Below are 18,425 nucleotides of genomic sequence, written 5' to 3' on the forward strand. Positions count from 1 at the left end.
ACTGATGCTTTTAAAGCAACTGACAGTAGCAGGCTGGTAGCAGCAGGGCACTGCCAAGGTGGCCTTAGGGATCTCAGGGCATCACGGCCAGAGGGAAGAGGGAGGGGCAACGCAGGCCATGGACTGATGGCCTCCGTGTAATTCCCACCCTGCTCCGTGGTATGCGTGCTACCAGGTGAGCCACCAGGATGCACGTCTGCAGGATATCTTCAAAAGTTCTCAACGGATTTGCACAAAACTTGGTTGAAAGGTTGGCCATGTGCCAACTTAGGAATGATTAAAGTTGTGTTTTAGGACTAAACCCTCAAACACATTTTTTCAGCTTTTAACCAATATGGCTTTTGACGTGGTGTGTGAAGGATTCTGGTCAAAATCTCCACATTTGAGACTAAAGAATTAGAATTGTATAAACTGTATCATTTTCAGGCAGCAAGAGTGCCCTCTATGGGTTCAAACCTGCTTTTTACCACGTGCGTAGCACCTGGTCTACAGACGCTTCTTTGGAGGCAGTCAGTCAGTCATAATAGACCCTTCTCACGGGGGCCATTTTGTGTCGAGAAGCCAGGGTAAACACAGGTGCAAGCAAAACACTAATGAGGGTTTCCAAATTCCAATCATGGAAGTTGGAAACCCTCATTAGTGTTTTGCTTGCACCTGTGTTTACCCTGGCTTCTCGACACAAAATGGCCCCCGTGAGAAGGGTCTATGGCACGGAAAGGACGTTTATTTCGGGGGCGCTTGGTGAGATTCACTCTTGTTTCCCGACGGGGTGGTGCATGTGTTTCAATTGTGCTACTTAAATGTTCACCCCGCACGCTTGGGATGCTGCGTGAATTACAACGAACGCACCTACACACACACGGACTGCAAAGCAGGACCCACACTTCAAACCAAGGGCTGAAAGAAACTCACGTTCCATAATAGTAGTAACGTTAGGCATATATACGACTGTTACATTATCCACACAAGACGGTAACATCATTAGTGGTAATCGATTATCTACCTATATTCGTTAGCCGCGTTTAGCATCAAGCTAGTTAACGTATAGGCAGCCTCACAGCAGCTAAGACAACAGGATCTGTAACAGATCTGTTATTGCAGTCAGTCAAACAATGTTCCGTGACCATGCATAATGGTAGTAACGTTAGGCATATTTGCAACTGTTGCATTATCCACATTTCTGTGTGAGGAGTTTTTACTGGACTCTACAGTATGTTGGTGGTTACTGACATTCATTAACTGAATTAATGCTAGCTAGCTAGTTTCGCAGTGTCAGCCGTTCTTCGTTGGTGTATTTCTTTTTCTTCTAGTGTTTTATGGCGGTTGGGAAACAGCTTTTGGTGAATTACCGCCGCCTTCTGAAATGGAGTGTGGATCGGAATGGACTTCTAAGACACTATTCTTCTACTTAGTCCAGTTTCCATTACCTGAGTAATGGCTAATGTGATCATTCTCCAGTCTGTTCTTGAGGATCAGTCTTTCATGTTGGTAATACTGACAATCAATCATTACTTGTTCTACTGTTTCCTGCATATTGCAATTTTCACACATACCAGTCTCATGTTTACCAATGCTTTTAAGTGTGCTGTTAAGACCAGGGTGCCCAAATCTCATGATATATCTTCTTCTTGTTGGTGTTGTATTTCCGGCCGGAGCCACTACAAGAGGCAGGCTCGTGAACGTCACATCCGCCACATTTTCCGGCAAATCTCTACCAGCGAGGAGCAGAATTCTCCAGCGATATCTTTGGAATGGGTGAATGCAGAGAGACACGGCTGGGCTAATTTTTTAAGTTACGTAACGGAGCATTCACTCATTGGTAATAAAAAATCACTGTGACTCTATGAACTCTGAACATTTATTTCCCCCCCAAACTTACGGATTGGACCTTTAATTTGCCCTTTTTTTTGGCTGATCCTATAAATGTGTGTGCGCGCACACACACACACACACACACGGTATTATAGGCTACTTGAATATTGGGGGGATGTATCCTTTATCTCACCCTGTTGTATCTTTGCTTTCGTGATGGCACAAGAAGTAACACAAATTAAATGGAATAACAATTGCCACGATTTTGCGTCACTTCATCCGTGGCTGTACCCCATCTAGCCACAACCCAGGGGATGCCTGCCCCTGCGGTTGCCACACGACGCACGTGGTCCTGGGCCGAATTTGCCCTTGTTTTTGTTGGGCCCTCCGAAATGGTCGATTTGGTTGTCTGTTACGTCACGGCCAACTAACCTCCTTTCCCACTCATGTGAATAAAAAAAAATCATGTGATCATTAGCTAACGCCATAACCATATAATAGAGAGTTGCAACATCTCCATTCACTCCAATTGACCCATTTTTTAGCAAGGATTAAGCACGGCTGTCCGTTTGTGATGTACGGTACTCTTGAAAGAGTCAGATGTTTAAAGAATCAAATTGTATATTATCAGCTTTATTTTATGCATTCAAATGTAGCGCGAGCCGAGTCCCCTTCCTGGCTAATAGTGCTGGGGCAACGCAAGGCATTGTGGGTAATCTGGTACTGTGGCTAATGCTAGCGTTAGTTACGTTAGTTACGTTGCATGGCAGTAAAACGCCACTGAATGACCAGATTGATATAGCTTTTAACTATTTCGAGTAACGCTGTTTTCTAGGGGTGGGGGAAAAAATGGATACACCATAGTATTGCGATACTTTGTCTGACGATTTTGTATCGATATTTGGATGCCAAGTATCGATATTATTATTATTATTTTTTTTTTCTGCCCGATGTTGCAGTCCGCGCCTGCAGTGGTGTATTGAGTCCAGAGAAGCTTAATAATGTAGCCTACATGTGGGCCAAAAACAAAACAAAAAAACACTGGATGTTTTACTTCCGGTGAGGTCAAGGAAAAGGTAGGAAAAGGAGTTAGACAATATATCGAAATATCGCAATATTCAATATATCGCAATATCGGCGATATCGCAATATCGCAATACTATCGTATCGTGACTCAAGTATCGTTTTATTATCGTATCGTGGGCATCTGGTGATTCCCACCCCTACTGTTTTCATACAGGTCACCAGCGTTGGCTAGTTGTTGGTATTTATAACGACATTTGTAGCTCTAGTATAACGTTTTTATCGATGCGGACAAACTGTCATGGCGCCGTTTCCGGTAAATATTTCCGGTCTGACGGCAGACAAAGTGTATAGTGAGACAAGAGTCCTGCACCTCAATATGCAGAGGGTTAATATCCTCTGGAGTCCAGCTGTCCTGCACCTCAGTATGCAGAGGGTTAATATCCTCTGGAGTCCAGCTGTCCTGCACCTCAGTATGCAGAGGGTTAATATCCTCTGGAGTCCAGCTGTCCTGCACCTCAATATGCAGACGGTTAATACCCTCTGGAGTCCAGCTGTCCTGCACCTCAATATGCAGACGGTTAATATCCTCTGGAGTCCAGCTGTCCTGCACCTCAATATGCAGACGGTTAATATCCTCTGGAGTCCAGCTGTCCTGCACCTCAGTATGCAGACGGTTAATATCCTCTGGAGTCCAGCTGTCCTGCACCTCAGTATGCAGAGGGTTAATATCCTCTGGAGTCCAGCTGTCCTGCACCTCAATATGCAGACGGTTAATATCCTCTGGAGTCCAGCTGTCCTGCACCTCAATATGCAGACGGTTAATATCCTCTGGAGTCCAGCTGTCCTGCACCTCAGTATGCAGAGGGTTAATATCCTCTGGAGTCCAGCTGTCCTGCACCTCAGTATGCAGAGGGTTAATATCCTCTGGAGTCCAGCTGTCCTGCACCTCAATATGCAGACGGTTAATATCCTCTGGAGTCCAGCTGTCCTGCACCTCAGTATGCAGAGGGTTAATATCCTCTGGAGTCCAGCTGTCCTGCACCTCAGTATGCAGAGGGTTAATATCCTCTGGAGTCCAGCTGCGGATTAGGAAATGGAGGTTTAACAGCCTGTGCTAATGGTGGGTGTTTATCTCAATACTTTGTTTTGTCACTCCCCGACTCGCCCTCATTTCCCAAAGCTGTCCCTGGAGCCTCCGTTCTTGTAATGGCTTAGCTCTCGGAACGCCACAGTACGGAGGGAAAGGAATAACAAGATTCTCATTTGGGCTCTATACACACTGCCCACAGATACATGTGTAATTGGCCCCGTTTCCATTTTTGCTCCGTTGTTAAATGCACTAGCCATTAGCGTAGCGACGTTGCCGCTGATTTCATGTGTTTGTTTATTGGTGGAAGGTGCGCTTCTGTTTTGTGTACGTCGTGCGCGTGCGCATATGGCTGCGTGCACGCGTGCAAAAGTGTGCCGACGTGTGTGTGTGCGCGCGAGAGTGCGTGTGTGTATGTCAGATAGATAAAGAGTGTGCTCTATCTCTCTCTCTCTCTCCGTGTTCTCTCCTTTCTGAGTTTGGTCGTGGTTCCCCCGGGGGCCCCTGTCGCAGTAATGGCCTGGCCCTGATTGCTCTGATACAGGTTAGGAATATTGGCTTTAATGATGTGTAAAATGAGCAAGCAGTGCCTGTGACATTTACAGATGGCACCGCCTTGGCCTGTTCTTCCCAACTGCTCGTTAATTCACGGGAACGGCAAGCACTTCTTTAAGTGACTGCCTGATGCGTGCTACACAACACAACACGTCCTACATACAAAAACAATAGCTCACCTTTTGATATGTCCCCCTGCACTTTACCATCATTTCCCGCCGAGGTGCTCGCGTGGGCGCGCCCGCACACACACACACACGGCTAGATAAAGAGAGTCCTCAAGGCTAAGAACGCTTTGCCAAGTCCTTTCTAAGGTGTTCTCCAAATCAATCTCCAGTCCAGAGGTGTTGTGAGAGGCTTCAGACAGAATAGATAACTGTGTCGCTGGCTGCCACAGCACAGCTGGGCTCGCCACCAAACCCCCAGAGGTGGTAATCTGCTCCACAGGTCGTCCTGAGCGCTGCATCTGCTGCATGCCACATACAGTATACTGTACACAACTATAGAGAGGGATCATCGTCCCCAGGTCAGAGGTCACCCTCCTGTCTTTCAGGTGCCAGTTTGATTCTCAGGTTAAATGAATGTCTAGTGTGATACATATCTAACTACTATAATAAGTCTGCCAGGGGTTCTGCGGCGGAGCACAATTGCTCTGGCTGGTTGGCGAGCGCACAATATTTCTAGAGAGAAAAAAATCCAGAGTCGGATCCGCTCCAAAATGTAATGGGTTCTTCCTTGGCCCATGCTAAACCCTTCCACAAGGTTTCATGAAAATCGGACCAGTAGTTTTCCCGTAATCCTGCTAAAAAACGGCACCGGAAACATCACCTCCTTGGCGAAGGTACTGTAATGATTTACACATATGTTAACAATATCATTTCATTTACATAATTTCTTTACTGATACCCAAAAAGATTAATGGATTTACTGTAGCAATTGTTCTTATTGTATTTTTATATCTCAAAGCAGTTGTTTATTTAGTGCAAAATAGTTTGTGAAGAGCTGCTGTGTTGCTGCTAGAAGCCATCAAGTGACTGACAAGCATCTGTAACTGAAAGGTTCCTCTCACAGTTTTATGATGCATGTAAACGCTAGACGGGCATCAGAGACAATGTGTTTCTTTATCTGTGCCTTCCTCGTTGTAGCTCTGTGGCCATTACACTCTTAATTTCCTTTTTATTATGCCGTGTTGATTAAGGAAAATCATATTTCCCTCCTTCTTCACAGTTGTCTCCTCCATTGGCTTTAAGTTCCTTCTTGTCCGCCCACTGGCCAAGCTATGTTAATTACTTCTAATTGGCACAAACTTGTTGATTGTATTGCTGGTGGATAGATTTGGTCAGCGGGGTTAATGCTCGTGTTAATGTGACGAGGTGATCGTTCCTCTGTTAGCCCGTGTGCTAACTGCAAGCATTGAGTAATATCAGGCGCGCTAATGGCGCTTTCACAAGCTCATCATGGCAGCTGCCTCTAAGATAGCAGTGATACCTCGGCACATCGTTCACGCTCATATTTATTGTCTCGGGACGAGGACATTTTTGACCCTAAGCATCATGCTTACACATGGAAGAGAATTGCTTCGGCTTATGGAGTTGCCACACTGTGGACGCCATTAAAAAGTGATAGCAGTGTGCTATATCTGCTTGAAATGGCAATAGCGGGTGCCACCATGACACTGGCTTTAATACCACTGCAGTTATGTGGAGACGTGCAGCACATTCTTGCTGCACGTGGTCCCCTGTCTCCTTAGTGAGTAGTACAGTATATCTCGCATGGGCATTATTACTATGCACGGAGAATTAGATTTGTTTTCCCTTGTATACTCATCAGTTTAAGAAGTCAGCCATCCGTCGCTTTTTTAATCTCCATAATGAAAGTGTTTTAATGCCTCCAATTTATTGCCTGGCCAGCCAACAGAATAATTAGCTTTGTTCAGGTTTTTAAAAAGATGAAAACACAAGCATAATGCCATTTCAGTCTAAGGAGAACCACAAATTGTATACAAATGCAGTAGCCTAATGTTTTTGAAGGTATGTTGGACAGGCTATTTCCGGCCCTAAGGAAAAAGCTTTTTATGTATTGTGCAGAATTAAACGGTAGCAAAACTCAATAATAAACATCAATAATATAATTTAAGTTATTTTTGGGAGGATTTTTGATGTTGTCCAAGTTTGTGTCTCTTCACTTTTTTTTTTTTTTTTTTTTTGGGGTCCTCTAAATTCACTTTGATCTATATCTATATAGTGGTGAATTATATATTTTAATCCCTACTAGTGCCTTCAGACTCACCCACGTAAAGACTTTTTCACTGTAAGTCTAAATAAAGAGGTTTCCAAGTCGTTATTGATTTTCCGTGACCTGTAGTCGATTGCACAAACTAAATCAGATAATTGAAGTGGGTGTCGAGCTAATTGGATTATAGCTTTCCCCCTGAAGAGATGGCCCTCCACCAGAGCATAGGGATTGCTACATTAGTAGCATCTGTCATTTGACAGCACTGTCACGGCACAGGGTTGTAGCTCACACCAAGGAGGCTCAATTGATTGGAAATATAAACTGTAATCATTTTCTGATTAGATGATTTGTCTGAAAATCTTATCATGAGATTTCCATAATTTCATAATTCATAGTGATTTTCATTTTGACCATGTCCCCACACATCAGTTGTCAGACTGGATTAAGCTAGATTTCTCTGCTTGTATTTTGCTCTATGAACAAATGTTTCATTTGACTATAGCGTATCTTATCTCTTATTAATGAGAAATAATATCACAGCCTTTGATTGATAATTGGATCAAATGACCACAGACTGATAAGAGTATTGAGACCCAATCCCAGCACACAGTGGATGGAAGCTATGTAGGAAAAACCATTCCCCCTGTGTCTACTCGCCTCCAGTCCTCCAAACATGGTTTATGCAAATTAGCCCGCTATTTGCATAGGCATAATTAGGTAATTACAAATCATTTGACTATGAGCTCAAGCATGTGCAGAGACCAGGGATGTTACATCAGTCACATTGTACTGTACAGAGTTAATGAATAGCTTCTGAACAGCAGAGGCATTATGACATGTGTTGGAGCATATGTTGTGTCAGACCTCTTGCTCAAAATGACAGGTGACATTTTCATAAAGCTTAGTTAATCACAAAGAGTGTGTTACACTAATAAAACGCAACCTATGCACAATTTTCAAAATCAATTTTAATCAAAAATTCTTCCAACTGGATAAAAAAAATAGGGATCTGTGAAAGGGGGGGGGGGGGGGGGGGCTTCAAATTAATAGCCTTGATGGTTACCAAATTCCATTAGCGAAGCAATCTAGCTAGCAGACCTGAAGGAAACAGTCATATTTAAGGTGATTTTTACTCAACAAAGAAAGACACAACCAAAATATGAGACTTATGTTGTTGTTTTTTGTTTTTATACAGAAAATACAAACAGGCTAATGAGCTGAGTATGGATATAGTGGCCAAGCTATATATTTAATAATCCTACTATAATTATTTGCATGCGGTGATCAAGTGCGTACACTCAGCTCCTGTAAGGACAGCCCACTGTGCCTGGAATAGACAGAATCCTAATAGAATTCTACTAAATACTCCTAGTACTATTTTTTTTCTTTCTTTTTTTCAGACACTAATATATATGAATGAAAACCAAACCTTGCCTAATTCAATAAACCAATCCTTGGAATATTTTATCTTGAAACCAGCTAGAAGTAGAGGCACCCAAGATTGCAGGGTGAATACATTTACTGTTACTGTGACTAAAAGAAAAAATCTTGCTAAAATAATTACCAACTGAATTGTCAAGATCCCCACATCTATCCAAAAGACATCTCCAAACAAATACAGTGCCACATTGAAAGGTAGCCGTTTCTTCTTTCATTTTGTTTAACTGCCATCACCGCTAGGGATGCACGATATGGATTTTTTCAGCCGATACGATAACTATATGATAAATATCTGCTTCTTCTGGCCAATAACGATACGATATTCTGATAATTATTTCACAATTTTGTATTTAAAAAAATGAGTTGTTTTTTAAGATTATTTTTTGGGCATTTTCACCTTTATTTTTTAGATAGGACAGTTAGGCAGACGGGAAAGGTGGGAGGAGAGAGGGGATGACATGCGGCAAAGACCTCGGGTCTGATTCAAACCCGCGAAGGACCGAGCCTCCGTCATACGTGTGCTACCAGGTGAGCCCCCAGGACGCACAAATAAAAAAAATACGCTCTTAACCTGTATTTTATGCACACCTGGCTGGGGTAAAAAAGAAGAAGACAAAAGGCAGATGTAGTGAGCAAAGATGGATGATTTCCATAGCTCTGACCTAAACAAATCTAACTGACATCAGTACTGTGAACACAAAACAAAGAATACTTCTGATATAATATACTAGATGATCAATAAAACCATTTTAGGAAAAGTCATGAACTGAGAGATGGGGTTTTATTTTCACAGAGTTACATGCATTTGAAAACTTCAGGGGGGTAAAAATGACCCCTTGGCGGTTCTAGTGTTAAAAGCAGCAGAGAACTAAATAGGGGGTTGGTAACCTAAAGCAGAGGTCCCCAACCACCGGGCCGCGGACCGGTACCGGGCTGCAAGCCGGGTCCAAAAAAATAATAATAATAATAAACATAGGCTATAATATTATAGGCTGTGTGTGGTAGTTGAAACATAGTTTAAAGTTGATGTGTACGGTATTTATGTTTGTAGTTGAAACAAAAACATAAATACTGTAGGCTACATACAGTACAACACAAAAGGCTGTTATTTACCCTTTGTCGCCACCTTGTGAGTAAATATATATGTAACTAAAACCATTCAAATTGACAACTGGTCCGCAACCTTTTTTTCCAAATACTGTATCTACCGGTCCTTGGCACAAAACAGGTTGGGAACCCCTGACCTTAAAGCACTGGGCTATCAAACGTGTTACACTTGATGTAACATTGCTCTCTCTTGGGATTCAATGATGAAAAATGATTTGCTTTAGCGTACAAAGTACATCAAACCCATGATGTTTGGTAAAGTGATGTGCTGTTCAGTTGCAGTTGTCAGAGGAGTTGGGCCAGGGCTCGGAGCTCCGCCTGCTCAGAGTGGGGTGCCACATGCTCCAAGGGTTGTAGGTCCAACTCATCTCAGTGGACGCTGGTGCGGCTGGGGCTGGACTGCTGACCAGATCCGGTAGAGTTGTGGAGTTGGTAGATGGAGCAAAGGAGTGTAAGGCAAAATCTCCACTTGTGGACCAAATGGAGATGCCAAAGGAAGTCGTCGTGGACCACGGGTTGCGATAGTTTCCCAAGATTGATGCGTTTGGGTCAGTCGGTGTGCCAGAGCTGCTGGGCCAGGAGGAGTGCAGACAATCGCTGCTTGGGACGTCCCCGATGGAGGAGGACACAGCACTGAACTCGGGCCAGCTCTGCTGAGGCTCCGAGGACTTTGGGAAATTCATACCTCTCAAAACTCCTGTCAGATTGAAAGAATTGTTGGGTCCAAATGCAGAGAAGGAATTGGCAGAATTGAAGTTTGGGCTATTTCCTGTGTCAATGGGACTCCATAATCCTGAGCTGTCAGAGCTGTCACTCTCCACTGATGTCATGTGTGCAAGAGTCTTTCCTTGGTCAACGGTTTTACTTGGGCCATTGCCACCTGGGCTTCTGTCATAACCAGCAACCACAGCAGCAAAAGTGGGATTTCCATTTTTGCCCGCGAGTGAAGCGGCTACAGACAGCTTGTTCCCTGGGGCCTTCAAGTTTCCCTCACTGTTATTGTTGAGAACACTGCTGTAGGTGGCTCGGGACACTAAACTGGGGGAAGACGGTGGGGGGAAGCAGGTCCTGGCTGAGATGGATCTCTTCAGAAAGGGGTCCGCATTCATCGTCTGGATGGAGACGGTTTTACTTGGGCCATTGCCACCTGGGCTTCTGTCATAACCAGCAACCACAGCAGCAAAAGTGGGATTTCCATTTTTGCCCGCGAGTGAAGCGGCTACAGACAGCTTGTTCCCTGGGGCCTTCAAGTTTCCCTCACTGTTATTGTTGAGAACACTGCTGTAGGTGGCTCGGGACACTAAGCTGGGGGAAGACGGCGGGGGGAAGCAGGTCCTGGCTGAGATGGATCTCTTCAGATAGGGGTCTGCATTCATCGTCTGGATGGAGATCTGCTGATGACTATCTGCTTGGTTGCCGAGTTTGGGGAGAGGGAGATCCCATTCCGGAGAGGCAAACTCCTTCTCGCCTTCTGAGCTGCTGCTGTGGTCCAGCTCTGGGAGAGAGCCACTGGACAACAACTTCACCAGCAGAGGAGGCCCATCTTCAAGCTTCCCAGTCAATCTGTGTTTCTGCAAGGTTCTTGTCTTTGGGATGTTGGTAAAAGGGTGAAGAGGTTTGGATGTGAAGCTCTTGTGTTGTTTGTTCCCCAGCAGTGTTACATATGGCAGCTCAACAGAACTGGATTTTTCTGCTTGGTTCTCTTTCTTTATGGTTCCTTGTTCCTTGTTTTTGGGTTTTATTCGGAAATTTGAAGTCTCCTCTTTCCCTTTCCCTGTGGCTACTGTCCGCCCTTTCTTTTTCACTTCTTGGCATGAGGTGGTACTTCCTTTGGCCAGCTGGGAGGAAGCAGTTTGCATAGAGGGTTGGCTAAAGCTTGACCTGGGCCTCTTATCTTGGCTGTCTGGTTCAGATACGGTACGGCCTTTAGCCGGTCGGCCTCTAACCCTTGGTGCTCTACTGCTGGGCCCATACAGTCCTCTGAGATCAAATGGTCTCCAAGTCTCCAAGGTAGAGTTGGTTTCCACAAACAGACATCTCTTGAAAGGATCCCATATGCCGTAAGCCTCCAGGTACACAGTGGCAATCCCCTTATGGAACATGGAACTCATAATGAGAAAGTGAATGATGTAGTGAATGATGTAGAGCACCAGCTCCCATCTGGGTCTGGGTAAGCGATCTGCACATGCAGCCATCATGGTAGGGCAAGGAGGCGTTCAGGACAAACACAAACTCCACACGTCACCAATTTCAGCTCGCGGAAGCACTTGCCCAAGATGTGCTGGCTAGTCTATGGCCAGTGGTGTAGTGAGGCCTATGACATCATCAGTGATGTCATAAGATTAATTTTGTCAATAATGTCACTGATGACATCACTGATGTCATAGACATTGTGATTGCTCAACATCACTGATGATGTCATAATGCCTATGACATCATCAGTGATGTCATATTCTCAACCCAGACTCAAATATTACGTTGAATCGCTGCGCTCCGCATACTACATAAGTGAGTCTGTGCCACTTCACAGCCACTGCTGGTTTTTGAAGGCGGGTTGAAATTGAATGAGTTCAGGTCGTAGCACCGATGAGAGAACGGTTCGAAAAATGGGCTGCGCCTCCCGTGTCGTCTGATCGCAAAGTCGTTACTGATTGGTGAAGACTGAATCCACCACTGGCCAATCACTGGCCAAGTGAACTGTTCCCTCCCATAACCAGCCGGCTGGGGGGAAGCGTCCCAGACCCAGAGAGAGCTCTGCAGCATGCAGTAACGTCAGCGTAAGAGCTCTCACGGGTCTGGCGTTGAGACTAGTGATGTCACAATGCCTATGACATCATCAGTGGGACAAAAATTGAAACAGATAGACAGACAGACAAACATTTCCCACGTGCTCCTTTTTATATAGATAAATAAGATAGATAGATAGATAGATAAGATTGTTTTAGTAAAGTGTATCACTCAATTATAGTCAATACAAAAAATAAAGGCGTTCATAGAACCGAAAGCCAATGCCTGCATAGTCTGCAGATAGATCGAATTTTGCATTGGGGACAGTTCTCCGTGAATTGGGCAGGCATGGAAAGTCCCACTACTATAAACCATCATCTGTGTCATTTCACTTTTGACTGAAACATGCTCTTAGACTCCAGCTGTTTCATGTGTCTTGTTTAGGCGATCATCACTTTTATACAGACCAAGGCTTCCTAGTTTACTGGCTGATGGTGTTGCTGTCACTCAAGCTTGTCAGGTGTCTGGTTTAGACTATTTTACACAATTGTTTATTTACGTGTGAATGATTGTATAGTTTGTGTTAATATGCTTTAACAACGTTGAATTCTATGCAGTCATGCCAATAAAGCCACTTGAATAGTTTTACAGTGTGTCTGGAATCTGGATGCTATTACGCTATAAGTTGCTTTCACCAGAAGTCTGACAACGGAATATCCCTCTTGTGTAACCACACACGGTGTTATCCTAGGGTGAAATTAATTTCAAGATGAAGAAATGTAATTTCCTTCAAGGGGAGAATACCAGGAAGGGGGGTGCCCATTTTCATTTTGAGACAGTAAATGTCAAGTTGGTGACATTTATAGATGATACTCTGACACTGATCTGATCTCCCCATCTCGTCAATGCAGCATGAAGTCTGACAGAAACACTGAAGGACCCCCTAAAGTCATGTTTTAAGATGTACATTGTAATGCCTGTACAAAAGGCTGGCACCCAGGAATGCAGAGACTGAGACCAGGAAACGTTTTTAAAAGTCTTTAATGACTTTGAAGGAATAACAATGGCCCTCCGACCAGGCGGGGTGGGGACTGGGGTGGACGACGGGCTAGTGGACACAGGCTGAAGCACAGATAGATGGAACACAGGGTGGATGGATGCGCATAGCAGCAGGCAATTGTAAATGATAAGCGACTGGACTGACATGACCCACTATATGTGAACGGTCCCACAAAGCGTGGCGCCAACTTGCGGTTCTCCACCCTCAGCGGAACATCACATCCCAGAAAGTGTGCTCCACTATCAATGCGGCTGTGTCCCGGGCGGTTGGCAGCTTCTCCAGATCTAGCCAGATCAACCCATCCACAGTCAATCCACTGTCAATCCTTAGCCTATCATTCAAAATGGTGACTGTGATTGACACTAACTAACCAATGACTGCTCATAAATTACATGATGGTAACATAAGTTTTAGACTGAAGCTGCAGTGGTGGTTTCCCCGTGTGCCGTTTTCCCAACTGGGGTGCCCTAAAGCAGGGGTTCCCAACCTTTTTTGTGCCGTGGACCGGTAGATAGATGGGGGAAAAAGTTGCGGACCGGTTGTCAATTAATTTTTTTTTTTTTTTTTTTTTTTTTTTTTTTTTTTATAAACATAGGCTATACTATTATAGGCTGTGTGGTAGTTGAAACATAGTTTCAAGTTGACGTTTATTTATGTTTGTAGTTTGTACATTTTTTTTTTTTGTATTTTCTTTTATTTTTTTGACCTGGCTCGCGGCCCGGTACCAAATGCGTTGCGGCCCGGTACCGGTCCGCGGCCCGGTGGTTGGGAACCACTGCCCTAAAGCCCTGGGAGCTGGTTTCACTTGGTACACATGTCTAACAATCCAGTACATAGCGTCTGATTCAGACAGCACAACTCAAATCCACCCTAAAACACTTTAACCCTGTTTATAAAACTGCTATTAGCGATGTACCTGTAATCCCTGGGTCCAGTTTGTTGACTGGTATAATAAATAATAATAATAAAGGGAGAAATCCATCATAAAAGAGGCAGAGATCCCAATAGCCCATAAATGCAGCCACAAGACAGATTGTGCATTAATTACACAAGGGTCAGGACTCGCTTTTTCTTGACTGTTTTTCCCCTTTCTTGAGTGGGTACATAAAAAAGTACATGACAAAATAAGTATTCTACAACAGCATGAGTGAATACTGGATTCTGATTGGCTAGCAACAGTGGTAAATACGCCAACAATCTACAGTTCGGCTCCAACCGCAGTATCACTCCGCTCCCTGATGCTGACTCCGCTCCCTGTGCTGACTCCGCCCACTGTTAGCCTGTCAGTCTGCAAATCTCTAACAAGGAAATGGCCGATCTCTAACACAAGGAAATGTCCGATTTCGTAGTAACGTTTGATTTACTGGGTGGATTGAGGTTTGAGCAGTGGTTAGATGAAGATGAAGGTGAAGTGAACAAAGAACGACATGGTGAAATTGGGGAGAGAGAACTGGCTGAGCTTGAGTTGTCACGAGTTCGGACTAGCGGGAGGTCGGACTAGCGGGAGGTCGGACTAGCGCCCGGACCCCGAACCTGGGACTGTCAAACAAACAAACGCCCTCTGCCGTCACCAGATATCAACACACCACCACCAAAACGGGCTGCTTTAGATAACTGTTTAAATAACTGTACTTTTACAGGCAATGTATCAATAACTGTGAATCCCGTTAAGGAATAGGTTACCGTAATTTCCGGGTTATAAGCCGCACCGGAGTATAAGCCGCAGCAGCAAAATTGCCTGTTTGTTACATATATAAGCCGCACCGGACTATAAGCCGCAGGTTTTAACTCATTGAGTGCCATGGACGTCTTTCGACGTCCAATTAAATAGTGACGTAGAGTGCCAAGGACGTCTTTCGACGTCCAATGCGTTTTTTGACGGTGGGACGTCGATCAAAGCCTTCTGCAGCTCCTGTACAAATATTGTAGCTATTGGCGGTCTATAACCTATTTTACAAACCCATTAGGTGGCGACAGTGCTCTCCAGATTAGAGACAGGTCCTGAGAAACAGGAGGAAAAAGCCGTGATCAAAGAGAAACCGATGCATGCTGCAGCCAGAGCCATATAGATTGCTCTGTCTGGAGCTGACGTTGGCTGCGAACATGAGTCAATCCGCGCACACAACTGAGCTCCTCTGCCTCTGTCTGTCTGTCTGCATAGTTTCTCCACACGATTAGCCACCAGAAAAGCAGCACCCGACGCCAAACCATTCAGCAGTCCGGTTTGGCTCTTCTCTATCGCGCTGGGAGCCGCCCGGCACACACAAACGGAGCACTCCGAAAATAGAGTGGGTGCGTGAGGCTGTGTAGTGTGGGGAGGAGTTTGCAGCTGAGGAGGGGAGGGGGGGAGAGGGGGGTGGGGCACGCAGGGCACGCAGGGCATCACACAACTACACCACGGTCACTACATCAGAAAATATTATCTTCAGACTCAGTGAATGTGCTTGAAATGCTGCATTTCACAAAAGGCGGAATATCTCAGCTAATAATTTGAAAAGGCTGTATTTGCTCAAAACGACCTATCTTCTCCGGCTCATAACTAAAGAACGGAAAATGGTATCAATAAACTTTTTTTTGCTGATGATACAATAGAGCCAGTTCGTTCTTTGTGCGTGTTCGGTGTTTACATAGTAATATCACACAATATTCTGTGGGCCTCGAGAAATCACTGAAAACGCTCTGAAAACTCTGGCACTGGGAGCGTCCGTTCTCCAAAAGTGGCTGGCACTCAATGAGTTAATGTTTTTTTTTATTTTTTTTATTTTTATTTTTTATTGTGTTTTAATGTTTAATTACCATATGTAAGGGTTCGTGCACAGAGGGGATTGTCGGGAAAGAGATGGCTGTTTGAGGAAGCTCCCATTTATTAACATTTCAACAAAACATAACACAACACCACCTGTGTTTTTTTTTACAGTGCACACAGTGTCCGTGGTGTGGTGAAAAGAGGGCAAGAGAGGAAATTAAAACAGAAGTGGATTTATAGTTAGAAAGAGTGCTAAAGAAGAGAGAATTCCGTTTTTTATTTTTTTATTTTAGTTACTCACAGTACTATTGACCAGTCCAACTCAAAAGATATTCGGCAGTTTCACTTTGAGCTCTTGTTCCGCCGCTGTCCATCAATGGTTATGACGAGTCTCGCTGGGTACAGTACGCCAAAGCGATATCCATTGACTTTAACCTTTTCGATGATGCTGTTGTATGTTGCGCGTTTCTGTTGCACCAACGCGGAGAGGTCCTGCCAGACGAAAAAGCGCGTACCCTTCTGCGGGGAAGAGGCTTCTTCCCCGCAGCCTGGAGGATGAGTTGACGGTCGGGCCAGCGGAGTAGGCGGATGAAGATGGCCCTCGGTGTCAGGCCGGGGTCTGGACGTGGCCGAGGCGCCCGGTGTGCCCTGTCCACTGTGGTTTCTCGCCTTCCTTCAGGTCCAGGATGTAACACAGGATTTTGCCAAGGAAAGCGTCCATGTCACCAATCTCAGCTCCTCTTTTACATTGATCAGGCGAATGTTATTTCTTTTACTCCTGCTGATTAAGTCATCAACCTGCGTGTGCAGGGTTTCGATTTGTTTTTGCATTTTATCCATTTTCGGACTCACTGTGTTGTTTTTGTCCTCCAGTGCGCTGATGCGCTTTTCCGCATTAGAAACTCTGTTCACGGTTGCCTTATTTTCTTTAGTGAGTGAGTGGATGGACTTCTGCACGTTTTCAAACTTGTTTTCAAGCTGCTCAAAACCTCTGAGCGATGTCGGACTTAATCGATAGTGTTTCACGGAGTAAAAGTTAAGCCCAAGCCGTGTATCTCCAGCCTCCAGCAGGTGAGTCATTTCCTCATTCATGGCGGTGATTGCTTCGTCTCTTTTCTTTCTGCTTACTGGTTTTCAGTCTTGTGCTTCTTCCAGCAGACATTCGCCCCACTCTTTAAAGTTATTCAGTTGGTTCTGGTCACCTTATTCATTTTAGATCAGATCGCTAAAACATATTGTTTGGTCTGGTGTAGCAGCTGTCTAGCTGAGCGCCATGTTCACCGTGATGCCGGTTGATTTCCGCCAAATGATGTCAAGTCAAGTCAAGTCAAATTTTATTTATATAGCACCTTTCATACACAAAGGCAATTCAAGGTGCTTTACAAAAAAATAATCGAAAAAACAAGCAGCAAAGCAATGCACATAAAATGTGCAGATGAAGCTGTGTAACCTGTAAAATCCATCGATTTTGGAGGTCACCGAGTGGCCGTTTGCTGAAAAAATCCATAGATAAGCCGCACCGTTATATAAGCCGCAGGGGCCAAAAAACGGGGAAAAAGCCGCGGCTTATAGTCCGAAATTTACGGTAGTTGTTTTTTGGCTCAAAGGCAACTAAATGTTTAGTGCAATCATTGATCTTGTGTATGGAACTATATTCTGTGGCGGAAGGATAAATGTATTCTGAAACCAGTAATGATTGTAAATAATGAATTGGATGTTACAATTGTGTATTTTTTATATTATTTGGTAGCTGTTGTAGAAAACAAATTTACCACTCGAGGTCGGGGTTTGTGGCCACATTTACCACTGGTACAGGGTTTATAGCACTCGGCTTCGCCTCGTGCCACAACCCTGTACCAGTGGTAAATGTGGCCACAACCCCCTCCCTCTCGTGGTAAATTTGTTAAAATTACAACACCTTGATCACAAGATGGAATGCATTGAACATCACACATCGATGATAACAGTGTCAGAGTATCCAAGGATGGAATTTTCTATTTGTCTATTTATAGTCTACACAGTATAGTCTATTTGTACGCTGCTTTACTCATGCAACCGAAACCCATAAATATGTCTAGCATTCCCACCAGTTGCATGATGTAAAACAAGAAATCTGCGTTCTTACGAATGTCAAAAATGTAGGATATGAATTTGAGTCATCAAAACTTGAAAGTGACTTAGATTGTGCAATGCTGTTGATTGGTCTCTCAATAATTGGAATTCTTTTTTTAAGTAATTTGACTCCACAAGTAAGCAAACAAGATATGTCCTTCCATTTATGTGTTGGAGTTTTGAAGGGATCTTCAGAGATGGGTTAGGGTTACCACCAGGGCACAGAGAGGGTGCAACGAACTGCGTTAACTTTGCAGAGTTTAACAGGCGACCAGCACACCTAGCATTCGTGCATGGGTGGGCATCGATCATTGGGTTGTGCCGTTGACTTGCAGAGTCAGTTTGCACAACACAGACATCCTTCTACTGTAGTGTTACTCCAGCTAACATGCACGTTTCCATGGTGACAGGATGCGAAGGATGTGAATACAGATGAGAAGGACAAAGAAGTAATGGTTTTGAATAAACCTGTGCGCAAGCAACGGGACAAGCAAAAGTGTGCACATCAAATAATCTGA

At 44.4% G+C, this 18,425-nt stretch overlaps 1 protein-coding gene across 2 annotated transcripts in view; it reads left to right on the forward strand.

Moving 5' to 3' along the window:
* agap3 (ArfGAP with GTPase domain, ankyrin repeat and PH domain 3) overlaps positions 1 to 18,425 on the forward strand; it is a 108,080-nt gene that overhangs the window by 68,859 nt on the left and 20,796 nt on the right. The window lies entirely within an intron of this gene.

Source organism: Poromitra crassiceps (genome assembly GCF_964638095.1).
Source record: "Poromitra crassiceps genome assembly, chromosome: 17".
NCBI classification, from domain to species: domain Eukaryota; kingdom Metazoa; phylum Chordata; class Actinopteri; order Beryciformes; family Melamphaidae; genus Poromitra; species Poromitra crassiceps.